Source organism: Elephantulus edwardii, unplaced genomic scaffold, assembly GCF_000299155.1.
Source record: "Elephantulus edwardii isolate Elephantulus edwardi_28Jun2011 unplaced genomic scaffold, EleEdw1.0 scaffold00031, whole genome shotgun sequence".
NCBI classification, from domain to species: Eukaryota; Metazoa; Chordata; class Mammalia; order Macroscelidea; family Macroscelididae; genus Elephantulus; species Elephantulus edwardii.
Genome location: NW_006399781.1, coordinates 7,366,648 through 7,383,549, shown reverse-complemented (window position 1 = coordinate 7,383,549; position 16,902 = coordinate 7,366,648). Strand labels below are relative to the sequence as shown.

Below are 16,902 nucleotides of genomic sequence, written 5' to 3'. Positions count from 1 at the left end.
CATTCAGAACCCAAACTACAGCATTAAGAGATTTATTAGAGAAGTAACAAGACTACAGAGTTCACGATCAAAGGCACTCAGGATACAGTTCTGAGTTGTGCTGGAGACAATGTATTTTTTTGTCCTTCAGCTGCTCAGATCATGTCCACCCTACTTGAACAAGTATTAACAAAGCTTGTTTTAGTTCTGCCTTAAGAGTTCAGAAGTACCCTACTCTGTCAGTAAGCTGCCAAAGGTACTGAAGGCCAGCAAATCCAGCTCTACCCAGTGCCTGGAGCAACACAATCTGCCAGCGAGCCCCATGCCTGCAGGTGGCTCGGTTTTCTCGCTCTGTGGGCATCCTCTACCAGTCTCCAGATTCCGCTACCTCTGCTGCCCCCATTTCTCCTCCATCATATCTTGATTCTACAATTACAGCTTGTAATCCTAAATCTAACAAACTTCCAGCACAGGTACCCCAGGTCCAAAGAACACGACACACTGCTGGTTCTTCTTTTTTGTTAGCTGGAAGTCCTCCTTTCCACTTAGGGGACAGCTCACTTTATAAGTCTAGTGGTATGACAAAACTGTTCAACTTCCTCATTAAGACACAAACACGGGTGCCTGCACTTTATTTATCTAATTAGCAACCTATTCAATCCCGGTGGTGAGCCACAGCAGCACTTCACTGCATTCTCAGTCATCTGGTGAGAATTAACAAAGACTGTATGCAAAGCCATATTAAAGAATTCACTGCACCACAAAGCAACAGCATGGGTCAGTTCCAAAATTATAATGGCCAGCAAAGGAAATCAGACTCCACAAAATACAAATGAAAGCTCTAGAACAAACAAATCTGTGCTAAAAGAAATGAGGAAGTAGTTAAGGGTAGTGGTTGTAAAGATTCTGAGAAAAAGAATCTGAGATGAAAGAATGTTTCATATCTTTCTAACAGCAGGGCTTGTATGGATATAGGAAACCTTCAAAACTCATCCACTGTACATTTAAAAGTTGTGTACTTCACAGTATGTAATTTATACCTCAGTTAAGAAAAGGTAAGTAAAAGTTATTTATCAGATTCTACCACCGCTTGCCTTAAAATTTACCAATAATTTCTAACTCTTAGAATAGATTCACACTCCTTAACATGACCTCTAAAATTTCATACATATGGGGTCCTGCACTGTCACTGACCCTTATCATCAAGCTCCAGAATTACTGATGTTCTTTTTTACTGTTCCTCAAATAAACTTCAATCCTTCCTGAGGGCTTTTGGATCTCTAGTTCCTTCTGCTAAAATGCTCAACCCCAGGTTAGCTTTATCAGAGTCCAGGTCAAATGTCCATCTTATCAGAGACCTTCTCTGATGATCACAGTCTAATACTCTTAATGACTTACCCCTTCTAGCATGCTAAAGTGCTCAATAACTACCTGAATAAAGAAAAGGGATAAACTAAAGACTATACTAACATATAAACAACTACAGGGCACTGGTTACACTGCTGTTATGTACTTTCAGTCCAAACAAATTCATAGCTGACCCTGCAACCTGAGGCAGGAAATCACGTGCTGGGAGAATGGGCCTCTTTCTTTTGAAAAGGAACTGGAGGATTTGAATCATGTGCCTGAATGTTGCCAGCATAGCTCCTTACCATCAGGTTTTCATAATTCTCTGCATAATACAAACCTGTGCGTTTATATCACCGCATCTTCAAAGCCACTACAGTTAAATGTTTAAAATAAAAAGATCTACAAGATTAATAATATACACTGATAGATGGAAACAAAAAAAAAAAAAGAACAGGCATGATACATCAGATAATCAAGGGGAAAACATTTAATATGGTAAAGATTGTATTTCTACTAAAAGTAAACACAAAGATATGTCCTAAACTACTCATCCTAAAACAAAGTTATCAAAATATATACTTTAAAAAAAACACACCTCAAAAACCTGGAACACAATGAAAATTTAAGAAAATCCCAACCACAGGAGACTAAACACGTCTCTTTCCAAAATTAAAAAAAAAAGACAGCAAATACAAATTATACAAATAATCCAATTAAGAGGCCTGATTTAACACATATATGTAACTATAATCCCAACAAATAAAAATTCACTTGAAATAGCTATACAGCACTTGTTAAATTAAATCATACAATACAAAGTCTCAATTATTATAAAACATGGAACTAATAATCATAGGTCACATTTTCTGATGCCAGTAAAATGAAAACATTTTAAAACTCACTAATGGTATGGAGAATATTGTTGTAAAGAACTCATAGGTCAAAGAGAAAATTCAAACTGAAGTAACAGACTATGCAGAAATTAATAAGAACTCATTATATAATATACAGGGGCTCTGGTGGCCCTAATGGGTAGGGAGCTGTGCTGCCAATCTAAAGTTAAATGGTTCAAATCCACCAGCTGCTCCAAGGGAGAAAGGGAGGCAATCTCTTCCTGTGAGATTTACTGCCTCTGAAAACCCTGCTGGAGAGTCAGCAGCAAAACTTCACAGCAATAACTTGGAGATTCCTTTTCAGTCATTACACCTAAGCCCTGGTGGCACTGTGGATTATCTGTTGGGCCAATAATGGAAAAGCTGGTGGTCCAGGTCTCTGTCAGAGGAAGAAAAGATGTACAACCTCAGCAACCTGTTAATGGAGGGCTTAGAGAACTAGCTCAACAGCAGTGGGTTTGGTGTTTGCTTTTATGGCAAGAGAGGAAGGGGCACTGGTGACTCAGTGCTAGGATTCTTGCTTATCATGCCCTGGCTCCATTCTGGTCAAGGAACCTCATCTTGCAGGTCTTTGTGCTGCTATGATGCTGAACAGGTTTTAGCAGAGTTTCCAAACTAAGAAAGATTATAAAGAAAGGCCTGGTGATCTTCAGAAACTGAGGCAGTAAAAACCTTGTGGATCACAATGGTCTGCTCTGTACTACATCAGGGAGATGGTGCACAACCACACTGTATGGTGAAAAGATCTGCTTATTACTAAACATTCTATGGATCCATGTCAAAGCCACACAGTTTCTTACTATACATAAAACATCTTTACAATAACCCATGTTGTTATATAAGGTCAGCCCCAGCATCCACCCGGGCTAGTAGTACTTCACTTCCAATCTTGCAAAGCAGTATGTAAACCACTATCCTAAATTGCTATTCCACTGCTTCTATTCTTTAGTACAAAGGGGCAGATAACCCCACTAATTCAACAAGCTTTTTCTGGAAAGAGTGAACCAGCTGTCTGGGATGCCTAAGAGTTTTGAGAAATTTCCAATAAAAAGTTCTTAAACTGACATGGGGGGATAATGACAAAACTTTAGAAATGTTACATCTACTGAATTACTGCAAAGCGATGAAAGGATTATTTTAAATTATCAGATAGTTATAGTCTTAAATGTAGGTGAGTGTAACAGCAGCAAGCTGAGATGGCGGGAAGGTATTTCAGGTGTGCGCATGTGGATTTTCTGTGTGCTCCCCAACTTGGCAGGGTGACGTTTTCCACATTCGGCCAAAAAAAGGAATCACTCAGAAAGAACGTCCAGTCTGTATTATGCTCAGCTTGTCCTGTTACTATAATAACTGCAATGAAATATACAGAACTAAATGGACTGCTAAGACTGTAAAACAGATTTTTAAATCAAAAGAAAAGGTACAGAACAGTGTATTATTTTGATTTTGGAAGTTAGGTTAAAAAAAATACAGCACATACTACATGATTCTATTAGCCTACAGAGGCAGAAAGTTGATCAATGGTTGCCCAGATGAGGTGAATGGTATAGAAATAGAGGCTAGAAAGGAAGCCAGGAACACTGGGGATGATGGATTTATTTACTGCCTTGATTGCGATGGTTTCACACACAAGCTCAAACCTATCAAGCTGTCCACTATGTATGTGTCACCTCTTGTCTGTTCACCATACTGGGATTTCTGTATTGCTCATATGTTAGGAGGCTATGGCACTGGTATGTCAAATGCCAGCAGGGCCAGCTAGGATGAGCAGGTTTAAGGACAGATTCCAGACTAAGATAAACTATGAACAAATGCCTGGCAACCTACCTCTAGAAATATTCAATACAGTGCTGGAAAAGAGGTCTCTAGGTTGGAAAGCATTCAAACAGAATGGTCACAACACAGGGCTCCTGCTTACTAATGACTGTGAAGACGGCCCAGTAACGGTCAGCATTTAGTTCTGTGTACACGGAGTAGTGATGAACTGGATCCAACTAAACAGTGGCTAATAACGTGGAGCCAAGCAAACTAAAGCATCCCTGAAAAGGTATGGAGACAGGACACATCCCTGGTGTACATCCTTCCTAATAGGTATCAATAAGTTATTTAAAAATACAAATAGACTACTAAATAAGATCTGTTCCATAAAATTGACATATACATAAGAGAATATTCATACCTTACTGATGAAAATATAAAATCATATAGTCACTGTGGGAAAATGTGGCAATTCATCAAAAATTTCCATGTGATCTAGGTATAGGCCACCCTCAAATATACACCTAAGAAAATGAGACATATTTCTAAAAATTTATACACAAATGTTCACAATGGCATTATTCAGAATAAAAGGAAACCATCCAAATGTCACTGGACATTCAGCCATCAAAAGGGATGCTACAACATGAATGAATCTCGCAATATCACGCTAAGGGAAAGAAAATATTTTTTCAAAAGGTCATATACTGTATAACTTCATTTTTACATAACAGGTGGAGAAGAGGTAAATCCATAGAAAGTAGCTAAGGAGTTGTCAGGGAACAAGGTAGAAACACATTCAGGGTTTCTTTTTAGGGAAATGGAGATGTTTTAAAATTAAATAGTTGTGGTAAGTACACAATGTACTGAAAAAAAAACCCACTCCACTGAATTCTACACCCTAAAATGGTGAATTTTTAATGTTAATTAAATTACATTTCAATTTTAATGTATATACATACTTGCAAGTAAAAATTAATTTTTCAAAAAATTACACAGGTGCATCCACAACTCTGTGTATAGGAACATTAAAAATAAGGCAGACACCTTCTTTAAGCTCTTCCATTTATAGTCATTCTCTCATTCATCTTTCATTACCAGCACATTATCTCTCTCTCTCTCACTCTCCTCTTCCCCAACCCCCCAACAACACTACCACTCTCTTCACTTTTCAGATAAGCAGAATAAACAATCCCTGGTTAGGGGAACTAGTTCTTCTGCAGTCATCAAAACAAGCCTGAATAGCTCAGATTACCTTCCTATGGGCTCGTATTTCACCTCTCCCTTTTCTCTACTACTGATATACTACTCATCCTTCAAAAATCCAATTCAATTCCACATCATCCATGAAGTATACACCAACCTTTGAAAAGGTCTCTCCTAAATGCCCACATAAGATGGAGAAGCAATAACTACCTAAATCTCATTTCCTACCAAATCCCCACCCTATCCCAACCCCAATTCTGCAGCAGTGTAAAAAACAGATCAAAAGAGGGCAGGGAGATGGTGGTCAATGCCAGGAGCTGGTCATTCAAATAAAAAGCCTATGCCATCTCACACACTTACGGCATGGAACCAGGAGGGAATCAGTCCTTGGAGAAGAACATCATGCTCAGAAGAGTGGAGAAAACAGTGAAAGAGAGGAAGACCCCAAATGAGATGGACTGACCAGTAACTGGGTTTATTGGAAAAGGTGTTTCAAGAGTCAGTGACACTGGCTTCAGAGCTCTTGTACAGAGGGTCACTATGAATCATAGTTGACTTGATGGCACCTAACACTACCGCTCTGAATGAAAAAGAGCAAGCATTTCTGAAATTCATTCAGAGTGGTAGTGCGATCAAGTTGGCACTGAGTTACTTCACGTAATAGAAATCACACACTGGCCCATCCCCTGTCATCCCCACAACTGCTGCTGTGCTTACACTCACTACTGCAGCCACTGGGTAACCCAGACCCTCTACCATGCATGATATCTCTCCCCAGTGACTGACCTCTTCCAGTCACACGCTAAAAGTACGTGAGACCAAGTATCACTTGTCTTCCCAGCTAAGGACTATTCTAGCTGTACTTTTCTCAAGACACATTTGTAAATTCTGCTAGCAGTTCATGAATTCAAAGGCAGCAATTCTTCTTCTGTTTTCCTTACTCTTTGTCTAGCTTTCCTCTATATGAGTTGGCTGCTTGGGTCAGGAGGATCTTGGCCTCCATGTGACACCCTTGCTCTTCAGCACTTTAGAGAGGTCCTCTACAGCGCACATGACGATGCACCAAACCATGTGATTGCTTATTTCCATGAGTGTTAATTATGCAATAGTAATACATAAAATTAAAATTAAAAGGAAATCTTTGACAATCTCATCATTTTTCTGTTTAGCATGATACTGTTTACTGGTTCAGTTGTGAGGTTTTTTAAGTATTTTTTTTAAAGGAGACACTCATCAGAACAAAGCAAGGAAACACTGCATGGTTCAAAACTGGGAAGGGTGTCCACTAGAGTGTCCTAACTCCATGCCTTTTCAACCTATATGCAGAAGAGATTATCCAGGAGGCCGGGCTGTATGAGAAGTGTGGCATCAGGATTGGAGGAAGATTCATCAACAATCTGCATTATGCAGATGGCACAACCCCGCTTGCTGAAACTGAGGAGGACCTGAAGAGCTTGCTGCAGAAGGTCGAGGACTGCAGCCTTCAATATGGATTGAAGCTCAGCATCAAGAAAACAAAGATTCTCACCACTGGGCCAATTGGCAGCATCAGGATGGATGGTGAAGAGATTGAGACTGTTCACAGCTTTAGTTTGCTTGGCTCCACAGTCAACACTCTTGGCACCAGCAGCCAGGAAATTAAAAGACATATTAGGATGCTAAAGTCTGCTATTAGCGGACTCTCCAAAGTATTGAAGAGCAATGGGGTCTCTCTGGAGACTACGGTGCATCTGATACAGGCCATGGTCTTTGCAATCACTTGCTATGCATCAGAGAGCTGGACAATGACAAGGGAGGATAGAAGGAGAATTGATGCCTTTGAGCTGTGGTGCTGGAGAAGAGTACTGACTATACCATGGACTGCTAGGAAAATGAACAGGTTCATCCAAGAGAGGGTTAAACCAGGCTGTTCCTTGGAGGCAAGGATTCTGAAGTTTCATCTGACATACTCTGGACATGCTGCAAGGGGGGACCAATCCTCGGAGAAGGATGTCATGCTTGGGAGGGTGGAGGGATGACAGCACAGGAGAGGAAGATCCTTTATGAGGTGGACTGATTCAGTGCCTGGGGTAATTGGGGTGGGTGTGTCAGAGCCAGTGAGACTGTCACAGGACAGAGCAGGATTTACACACAGGGTCCCTGTGAGTCGCAGGTGACTCACGGCACCTAACAACAACAATCCACACTAAAGTTTACAGTCTTTGAACTTCATTAGTAAGTGCTTCAAGTGTTCATTTTCAGCAAGTAAGCTGTGTCATCTGTGTTAACACTGGCCTAAGGAAATTTTTCTAGGGCAGATTGTCATTAATGTGAACTGTTATCATAGATCTGCACCTTACACTTTAGTTACCCTTCTTCTATATATTTTATAAAAAAGAAAAAAAAAATGGAAATAATCTATGGCAAACTATAGTATATCCACTGCGCTATTAGAAGTTTAAAGGAAGAATATCAGCAATTACCTCAGTATAGTACTTTAAAGAATTGAGAAAACATTTAAAGCTGAAGAAAAAAAAGGGGAAACGGCAAGCTTTGCAAGCTACATTTAATTTCATTCCTATGTTGTTGTTGTTATGTGCCATCGAGTCGCTTGTGACTCATAGCAGCCCTATGTACAACAGCCCTAAACTCTGCTCTGTCCCATGCCAATCTCATTGTTTCCGACACACTCATCCCGATTACCCTGGTCACCGAATCAATCCATCTCCTAGAGGACCTTCCCCCCCTGTGCCTGCCCTCCACCTTCCCAAGCATGATGTCCTTCTCTAAGGACTGGTCTCTCCTTACAACATGACCAAAGTATGTCAGACAAAGCCTCAGAATCCTTGCCTCCAAGGAGCAGACCCCAGCTTAACTCTCTCCAAGAAGAATCTGTTTGTTTTCCCAGCAGTCCGTGGTACATTCAACACTCTTCTCCAGCACCACAGCTCAAAGGTATCAATTCTCCTTCTATCCTCCCTAGTCACTGTCCAACTCTCTGACGCAAAACATGTGATTGCAAAGACCATGGCCTGTATCAGACGCACTTTAGTCTCCAGAGAGACACCACTGCTCTTCAGTACTTTAGAGAGGTCCCTAACAGCAGACTTTCCCATCACAATATGTTTTTTTGATTTCTTGGCTACTGGTGCCAAGAGTGTTGACTGTGGAGCCAAGCAGACTAAAGCTGTGAACAATCTCAATCTCTTCACCATCCATCCTGATGCTGCCAACTGGTCCAGTCTTGAGAATCTTTTTCTTGACATTGAGTCTCAATCCATATTGAAGGATTCATTCCTATAGAGCTCTTATTAATTAATTACAAAACAACAAACATAAAGAAAATCATTGACATGGAAACATCAATAATTATGAAACAAATGTGGAAACACAGATTTCTTAAATTTCTCTAGAAATAAAAAATTAAAATAAGCCACATTTTTATCCATCAGTTATAAGCAAATGGAATGAAAGGTCTTGAAAAGGGGGCTCTTTTATAACACTGCCTTCACTTCTTCACCTCTCATTCTATTAATCTGACTTCCCATCTCCCACTTCTAGAACTCTAGTTAGTAAAACCAGTTGCCAAAACCAGTAACTGTGCTGCTAAATACAACTGACCAGCTACCTAAACATCCCAGGAGCATGGATTCAGAGGTCCAATTCCCTATCTTCTACCTCTCTTGAATTCTCTACTTTTTCTTCCTATTTTCCTGGCTATTTCTACCTTCTTCCACTGTTGGCTGCATAAAGTTGGCTCCCAATTCCTGTCACCTCATTCACAACAGAATAAAGCACTACCAAATCCTGCTTGGTCCTGCACCACCCTCATGATCAGGACTGGATCCCTGTTACCCATAGGGTTCTCAATGCTTATTTTCAGAAGCAGATATTTCTCTTGGTCTGGAAGCGCCACTGACTCCTGTTCAACATCACAGCAAACACACAAACGGGCAATGCCAAGTGGTGGCTGCGCTTAAGATATGCTGGCAGATCCTCCATATGTAAGGTGAGAAGTCTACCACTGAACCACCTCTGCCCCTTTCTTCCTTTAGCAGGTCTCTAAATGAAGATCTGTTAAAATGATGGAGTGTCTGAGGAGCCCTTTTCATTCTCCTAAACTCTTTTCCCCCAAGAAGCTCATAGAATATCACCTATAGGATTGCTACCAAATTTTATCACTAACCCTAGTTTTCTCTTCTCTCTGAGTTTTAGATTTGTACATACAATTGCCTTGACAACTAACATGAATTTCAAATTTAACATGTCCAAAACAGATTTTTTTTTTTTGCACCTCAAATTCCTTTCTTTTCTCAGTAAATTTAACCACCATACACTCAGTTGCACAAAACAGAAATTAGAAAACAAACATTTCCCTAACCCTTTCACTTATGGGCCAAAAACTATCACCTAGTTCTGGTCATTCTACCTACCAAACACTTTTAACTCTTCTGTTCTCCTCCTCCATTGTTCAAGTTCCAGAAAAGAGCACACTGGCTGATCTCCCAACTTCCACTCTTAGCCTCTTTCTCCACATAGCGGTCACATTACGCTATTTTTCCTCTACAAAATCTCCAGACGTTTTCTATTTAAAAACAATACAGTACCTATACTTCTAATTAGGAAATTCTGTCCCTGTATTTGAAATGGTACACAACTCAGTGCTAGCATGTTTGAACCAACTCAGCTGATTTTCCAGTAAGTTTTCAGAGGCTATAAATCACATGGGAGGAGTGGCTGGTAGATTTGAACCACCTGCCTTTGGTTTGGCAGTGCAACCAAACCTCCTCTGAAAGAGTATACAATAATAAACAACCTATCACAATGTCTCTAGACAGTTAAACTACACGTACTTTTTGTTGGTTAGCTTGTATTTTTTAAAACTGTCTTTTTTTAAATAAAAGTTTTTCTGCAACTATTATTTGCTACTGCTTCAAAAACAGTAAATTATATTGCTGGATACTGTAAGGTGTATTTAAGTTTTGCATGTTAAATAAGAGGAACGGAAATATGAAAACTCTAACTTAAAAGTGCAGAGATGAAAACATTAGCAAACATCAAAACGTAATGGGTATGTCAGGGCTGTGGGATTATTAATGATGCCTCATTTAAATAGAACTGGGATTTTTAACAGAGCAAAAATAAAAGAAACAATGTGGCTCTATCTTCTGTAATCTGGCTACAACCCATCAAAGCAGCCCAGCCTTTCTTCCAAGAACACACTTTCCTCAGGGTTCCACTCCAGCCCCTGGTCTCCCACGTCTGTCTCTGGCACCATCCCTGGAATTGGCTCCAACCTTTCTAAATCCTTCAGAGAAGGGGTAAGTAAACAGGGATGTCGACAGGTTGGAGGGCGATTCCAAGGTTCTTTGGGTAAATCTTCAACTTGCTGGGGCCAAACAAATCTTGTCTCCAATCCCATTAACTGGCCAGCGGGCGTACCACACTGAAAGCTCGGTCGCAGTGGCTCCAAGGACCGAGCAGAACCCTGGGAGCGCTCTGCGCCCCCAGGAAAAAGACCTCTCCCCGCACACCCCCCCAGAATGCCGCTTCCCGCTTCTCAGACTCCCCGACATGCACGCTCACCCTGAACGCAGCCGCGGGCTCCGAACCCTCTCCTCTCTGCAGCTCCCGTCCCTCGGCCACCCCTCGGCTCTGGGAGTTCGCGGGGTCCGGCCCCGGTCCGGCCAGCCGGCGTGGGGGAAGGGCGCACGTGCCCGCGCCGCCCCCGCCCAGACAATGCCCCGCGAGGAGGCGCGCGCCCGGCCGGGCCCATCCTGCTCCCGCCAACACTCACCTTTTTTCTAGGTCTCTAGCTAAAGCTCAGGCCGCCAAGTGCTGCGAGGGGGTACAGAGAAAGAGAGAAGAGTGGGCGAAGCCCGGGAGGTCCCCCCGCAACGAGGCCCCAGCGACCCCAGAACCTGCGGAAGCAGTGAGCCCGCCCGCCTCGCTCCGCCCCTTACGTCACAGCAGGGGCGGGGCCGGGCGCGCGCTTGCGGGACGGCTGCGGCGGCGCGCGCGACCTCGTGGGCGGGGCTCGCAGGGGTGTGGGCGGGGCCTGTGTCGAACCTGCCCTCTGCGCTTCCTGAAAGATGTGGGGGCGTCGGCTCCTGCAGGGGAGCCCTCACCTGTCCTTTACTGGAATCACGATGTGAATACCAGGCTCAGGTATGATATTTATAAAAATCAAAAGACGAATTGCATTGCTTAGGTCAGCTGTCAGGGACCTCTCCAGAGTACTGAAGAGCACCAGTGTCAGTCTGGAGACTAAGGTGCCTAATCCAGACCTTGGTCTTCGCAATTATGTGCTATGCATCCGAGAGCTGAACAATGACTAAAGATGGTAGAAGAAGGATCAATGTAGGAGAAGAATGTTGAACATACCGTGGACTGTCAAGAGAACAAACAGGTCTGTCCTAGAGAGGGTGAAACCAGGCTACCTCCTGGAGGCAAGAATTTTGAGGTTCCATCTCACCTACTATTGGCATGTGGCCAGACAGGACCAGTCCTTAAAAAGGGACATCATGCTTGGAAGGGTGGAGGGACCGTGCAGGAGAGGAAGACCTAGGGTGAGATGGATTGACTCAGTGACTGGAGAAATGGGATTAGGTCGGTTGGAGACAGAGACTCGCTCAGAAAGGACAGGTTTCAGAACTAGTGTACATAGGGTTGCTATGAGTCGCAACAACACAATAATAGCAATTTGTTGTTTTACTTGTTGCCGTGGAGTAGGAACTGACTCAGAGGCTGTAAATCGATCGCGTGGAGATTGCCCATCTTTCTCCCGCAGAGTAGCCGGTAGATTTGAACCTTCTTATCTTTGCGGTTTGTAGCATAACTCTGTACCCACTAGGCTACCAGAGTTCCCGTCAGTAATTTCGTTGTTCTTGTTGTGTACTATTGAGTTAGAAGCAACTCACTCTCTCTGAAAAATCGCTCCACCCTCCACCCCCGGCAGGTTTTCAGAGTGAGTAAATCAAACCAGAGGAGATGCTCATCCTTCTCCCTCGGAGCGGCTGGTGGATTGGAACTGCGCTCCTTTAGCTTGGCTGCTCAACACCTTACAGTTAGGACAGCAGAACTTCCCTATGAGTATTCGAATCTACAGCACTCAACAACAACTTTTATTTACTTAATCATTCACCTCTGGGCCAATAATCAATATCAGGATAGATGGAGAAAAGATTGAAATTGTCAACTATTTCGTTTTACTTGGATCCACAAGCTACACCCTTGGAACCATAGTCAAGAGATCTGGAGAGGTATGGCATTGGAGAGGTCTAGTCTGGAGACTAAGGTGCACCTGATACAGGCCACGTCTTTGCAATTACTTGCTATGCATTAGAGAGCTGGACAATGACTAGAGATGATAGGAGAGTTGATGCCTTTGAGCTGTGGTGTTGGAGAAGAATATTGAATATACCATGGGCTGCTAGGAAAACAAATAAGTTTGTCCTGGAAAGGGTGAAGAAGCCAGGCTGCTCCTTGGAGGCAAGGATTCTGAAGTTTCGTCTGACGTACTTTGGACATGTTGCAAGGTGGGACGAGGTGATGTCATGCTTGGAGAGGAATGTTATGCTTGGGAGGGTGGAGGGACAGTGCAGGAGAGGAAGATCTTTGATGAGATAGATTGATTCCGTCACTCGGGTAATGGGGATAGACGTGTTGGAGACAATAAGATTGGCAAAAGATAGAGCAGGGTTTAGGGATGTTGTACACAGGCAACTCAACGGCACATAACAACAACAACTGTCAAGGACCTCTCCCAAGTATTAAAGAGCAATGATGTCAGTTAAAAGATCAAGGTGATCCCGATTCTAGCCATAGTTTTTTCAATCATTTGCTGTGCAATGAATGAATAAGCTGAACAACGAATAAGGAAGACAGATGAATGCATGCCTTTGTCTTAGAGAAATTGCAAGCAGAGTGCTCCTTAGAGGCAAGAATAGCAAAGCTCTGTCTCACATATTTTGATTATGTTATTAGGAGAGGCTATTCCTTGGAGAGGGACATCATGCTTGGAAAGGTTAGCAAAAGAGAAGACAACCTCAGTAAGATGGATTGATACAGTGACTGCAGCAATGGGCTCAAAATGTCAGAGATGATGAGGATGGCACAGGATAGGAAAGAGTTCAAATCTCGTGTTCAGAGGGTCTCAGTGAGCCAGACAAAACTCAGTGACACCTAATAACAACAACAGTTTTAATTTATGTGTGCCAACTATAACACCAAATGCTTATGACGCCATCAAGTTGATTCCAACTTGTAACAACCCCAGAGAGTCAAATCTCTCTGTCCCATAGGGTTTCCAAGGCTGATCTTCAGGAAGCAGAATATCGCATCCTTTTCCTGCAGAGTACCTTTCACCTAGCCTCCGAGCCTTTACCATCATGCTACCAAAGGTCCTTACAAATAATAGGAGCTATTACTTAACCATTTGGACAGATGTGGAAAGTGAAGCTCAGAAAATTTGGGACGCATACAGCTCCCGGGTGGTTGTTGTTCTTGTTGATAGGTGCCATCACCTCAACTACAACTCCTAGTAACCCTGTAACAACAGACCTGAACCTTCCCCTATCCAGTACCACCCGTCTGATCTCTGCCATGTGTGAACCCACTGTTACAGTCATGTGTCTGTATATGGTGTTGAGGGGCTTCCTCTCTTTCTCTGACCCATCTACTTTCCCCAGAGTGATATCTTTTTCCAAGGATTGGCCTCTCCTGACAACATGCACAACATGAGACAAATTTCACTATTTGTGTCTCTAAGGAGCATCCTGGCTGCACTTACTCCAAGACAGATCTACTGAAACTCCTTTTAATCATTCTTCTTTACTATATAAACACCTGGGTTTAGGGAAGTTCACATTATCCTTTTTTAACACTTCACATATGTGTTATTGATATTTTGGATTTATGTTGCTCTTAGGAACTGTTGAGTCTGCTTATAACAACTTTACAAACAACCTAAGTGCCCATCAACAAACGAATGGATAGAGAAGCTGTGGTATATTCACACAGTGGAATACTACGCTGCATTGAAAAACAAAGAACTCATGCAATATTATTCAAAATGGGTGACCCTGGAGGATATTATGCTGAATGAAGTATCTCAGTCACAAAAGGACAGATATTGTATGGTGCCACTGTTTATAAAACAGGACTGACATCGGGGTTGGGAGGAGACTGAGAAGGGCGGGTTCAACAATGTGTACTGTATTGAAACAGATGAGGGAGAAAACTGTTTAAGAGGGAAAATTATTAGGTATTTTTGTCATGACAGGAGTCCAGAGTGAAAGCTATATAGTGGAGTGGACCTGGGGGGAAGAGATTGTAGAACAATGAAAGAATTTTTCTTTTACTTTTCCAAGAGGGAAAAGTGCAATAATGGATGAATGGAAATCCAAAGTCTCTGTAAATTTTCATTGAAATTAATAATAATTTTTTAAAAAAACCACAAAAAGCAAACAATAGATGGGAACCTGCAGTCACTGTGTCAATCAATTTTGTTGAGGGTCTTCCTTTCTTTGACTGACCTTCTACTGTTCCAAGAATGCTGTCTTCTCCCAAGGACTGGTACATCCTGACGCCATGTCCAAGGTAATGTCCCAGGTAATGAGATAAACATTATTCACCATCTTTGCCTTCACATGCCCATTCTCCAAAATAGATTTGTTTACTCTTTTGGCAGTCCATGACATAGTCAATACTCTTGCCCAACACCTCAGTGGGAAAGCATCCTTTCTTCTTCAGTCTTCCTTTTTTATTGTTCAGCTTTCACATACATAGGAAGTACTTGGAAATAGTGTTGTTTAGGCCAAATGGACCTCAGCCTTTAAAATGACGTCCTTGCTCTTTTGCTCTTTAAAAAGGTCCTTGACAGCAAACTTGCCCAATGCAGCAACAAGTTAGCAATCAGGATCAATACAAATGCTTAACACTGCCATTAAAAATCTAGATACGTTGTGGCAAGCAGCTCTGCTGCAAACCCAAAGGCACGTGGTTCAAGGCTACCAGCTACTCCACCGGAGAAGAATGGGCAATTGCCTCTGTGTGATTAACTGCCTCTGAAAACCTGCCACTGATTCAGCTATGGAGTCAGTTCCCACTCTACAGTACACAACAACAACAATCACAACTGAAAGGAGACAAATCTGTTGGATTGTTTTGGTTTAAGGCACGCCCTACACTAATGTGGCTTTCTTGGATTTCTCCACTGCTGATACCACGGTGTTAATTGTGAATCTAAGTAAAATGAAGTTATTGACATCAATCTTTTCTCCATTTAACATTACATATTTAATGTCATTTTTAAAAAATCAATTTCCTTCTATAGCCTCAATAGCAAGCCTACTACTGCATTGCATTCAGCGTATGCACAAAAGGTATTTCTTGGCCAAGAATAAAGTCCAAAGGGAGGGAAGAAGTAAAATAGGAAGATAAATGGAAATGAGAATCACAGAGAGGAAGTGGGAAGAGTGTGAATTCATTGTGAGTATTGTAATTAATGTTATAAAACAAAACATGGGAGTGAGAGTACTTTTTTAAATGAATGAATAATAGACCCAGTAGCTGACTCCAAAACCCTTCATGATGCCAGCCCAAGCAGGATAGAGAAATTCATAAGTGAACCCAGGCTACTGACTTCAACTTCTATTACGGCCACAGACGAATAATATTTGATGAGATTCTATTGCCTTTTTATCCTGTGTTTTGTCAGTTTGTGCCAGACTGTGAGGTACTGAGGGTGAAGATGTCAACAAAAGTGACTTCTTGTCCTTGTGAAATGTTGTCTATCAGTTAACCTGATATGGCCTAGCAAGCTTTCCCTTAGGGAGTGGAGGTAAGCTAATGCTTAAAGAGACAATGGGTTTGAAGAGATAAAAACAATCGTCGCAATGAATGAATGAATTAATAAATATCATAACATATTGATTAAGCAATCAGCCTAGGTGTGTCGGTGTTGCTCCACTCTCCCAGTACCGTTGTGATGGGGCCAGAAAACAAAACCCCCGAGGTGGATCCAATCAATTCTGATCCTTCTTCAGATTTCTGAGACTGAGAGAAGTATAGGTAATGCATTTGAACTGCCAACCTTTCATTTAGCAGCTCAACAATTAGCAGCTCTGTGCCACCAACACTAAAGGTAGAGGCATGTCCTTGCTGTTGTTAGATGTCATCAAGTTGTATATGACTTGTAGTGACCCAACAAACAGATCTGAACCCTGTTCTATTCTGTGCCATCCTTAAGTGTTCCAGACACCCTTGAGCCCATCGGGCATGTTGTTGATGTCATGTGCTGTGGATTCCCTTGGAACTCATAGTGACCCTATGTACAACAGCTCTGAACCCTGCTCTATCCTGACCCAAACTCAGTATAGAACCTAGGTGTCTTGACAGCCCCACCCCCATTACCCTAGTCACTGAGTTAATCCATCTCATCCAGGGTCTTCCTCTCTTGTGCTCTCCTTCCACCCTGCCAAGCATGATGTCTCTCTCCAAGGACTGGTCAGATGATGGTTCAAAATCCTTGCTTCCAAGGAGCAGCCTGGTTTCACTTTCTCTAGGATAAACCTGTTTGTTCTCCTGGCAGTCCATTGATGTTGTTATTGTATTGTGTACCATAGAGTCCTCTGAAGATTGCACTGGAACGTAGAGAAGCCAAAGCACAAGGAAGAATCCAAGACACTAAAGAGCTGAACAGAAGATTCCAAAAGGCAGCACGGAATGACAAAGC

The 16,902-nt window shown here is 42.2% G+C and overlaps 1 pseudogene; it reads left to right on the top strand.

The window, feature by feature from the left end:
• The first annotated feature begins 9,148 nt into the window (after nt 1-9,148).
• The window catches only part of LOC102871846, a 28,883-nt pseudogene continuing 21,129 nt past the window's right edge, over nt 9,149-16,902 (top strand).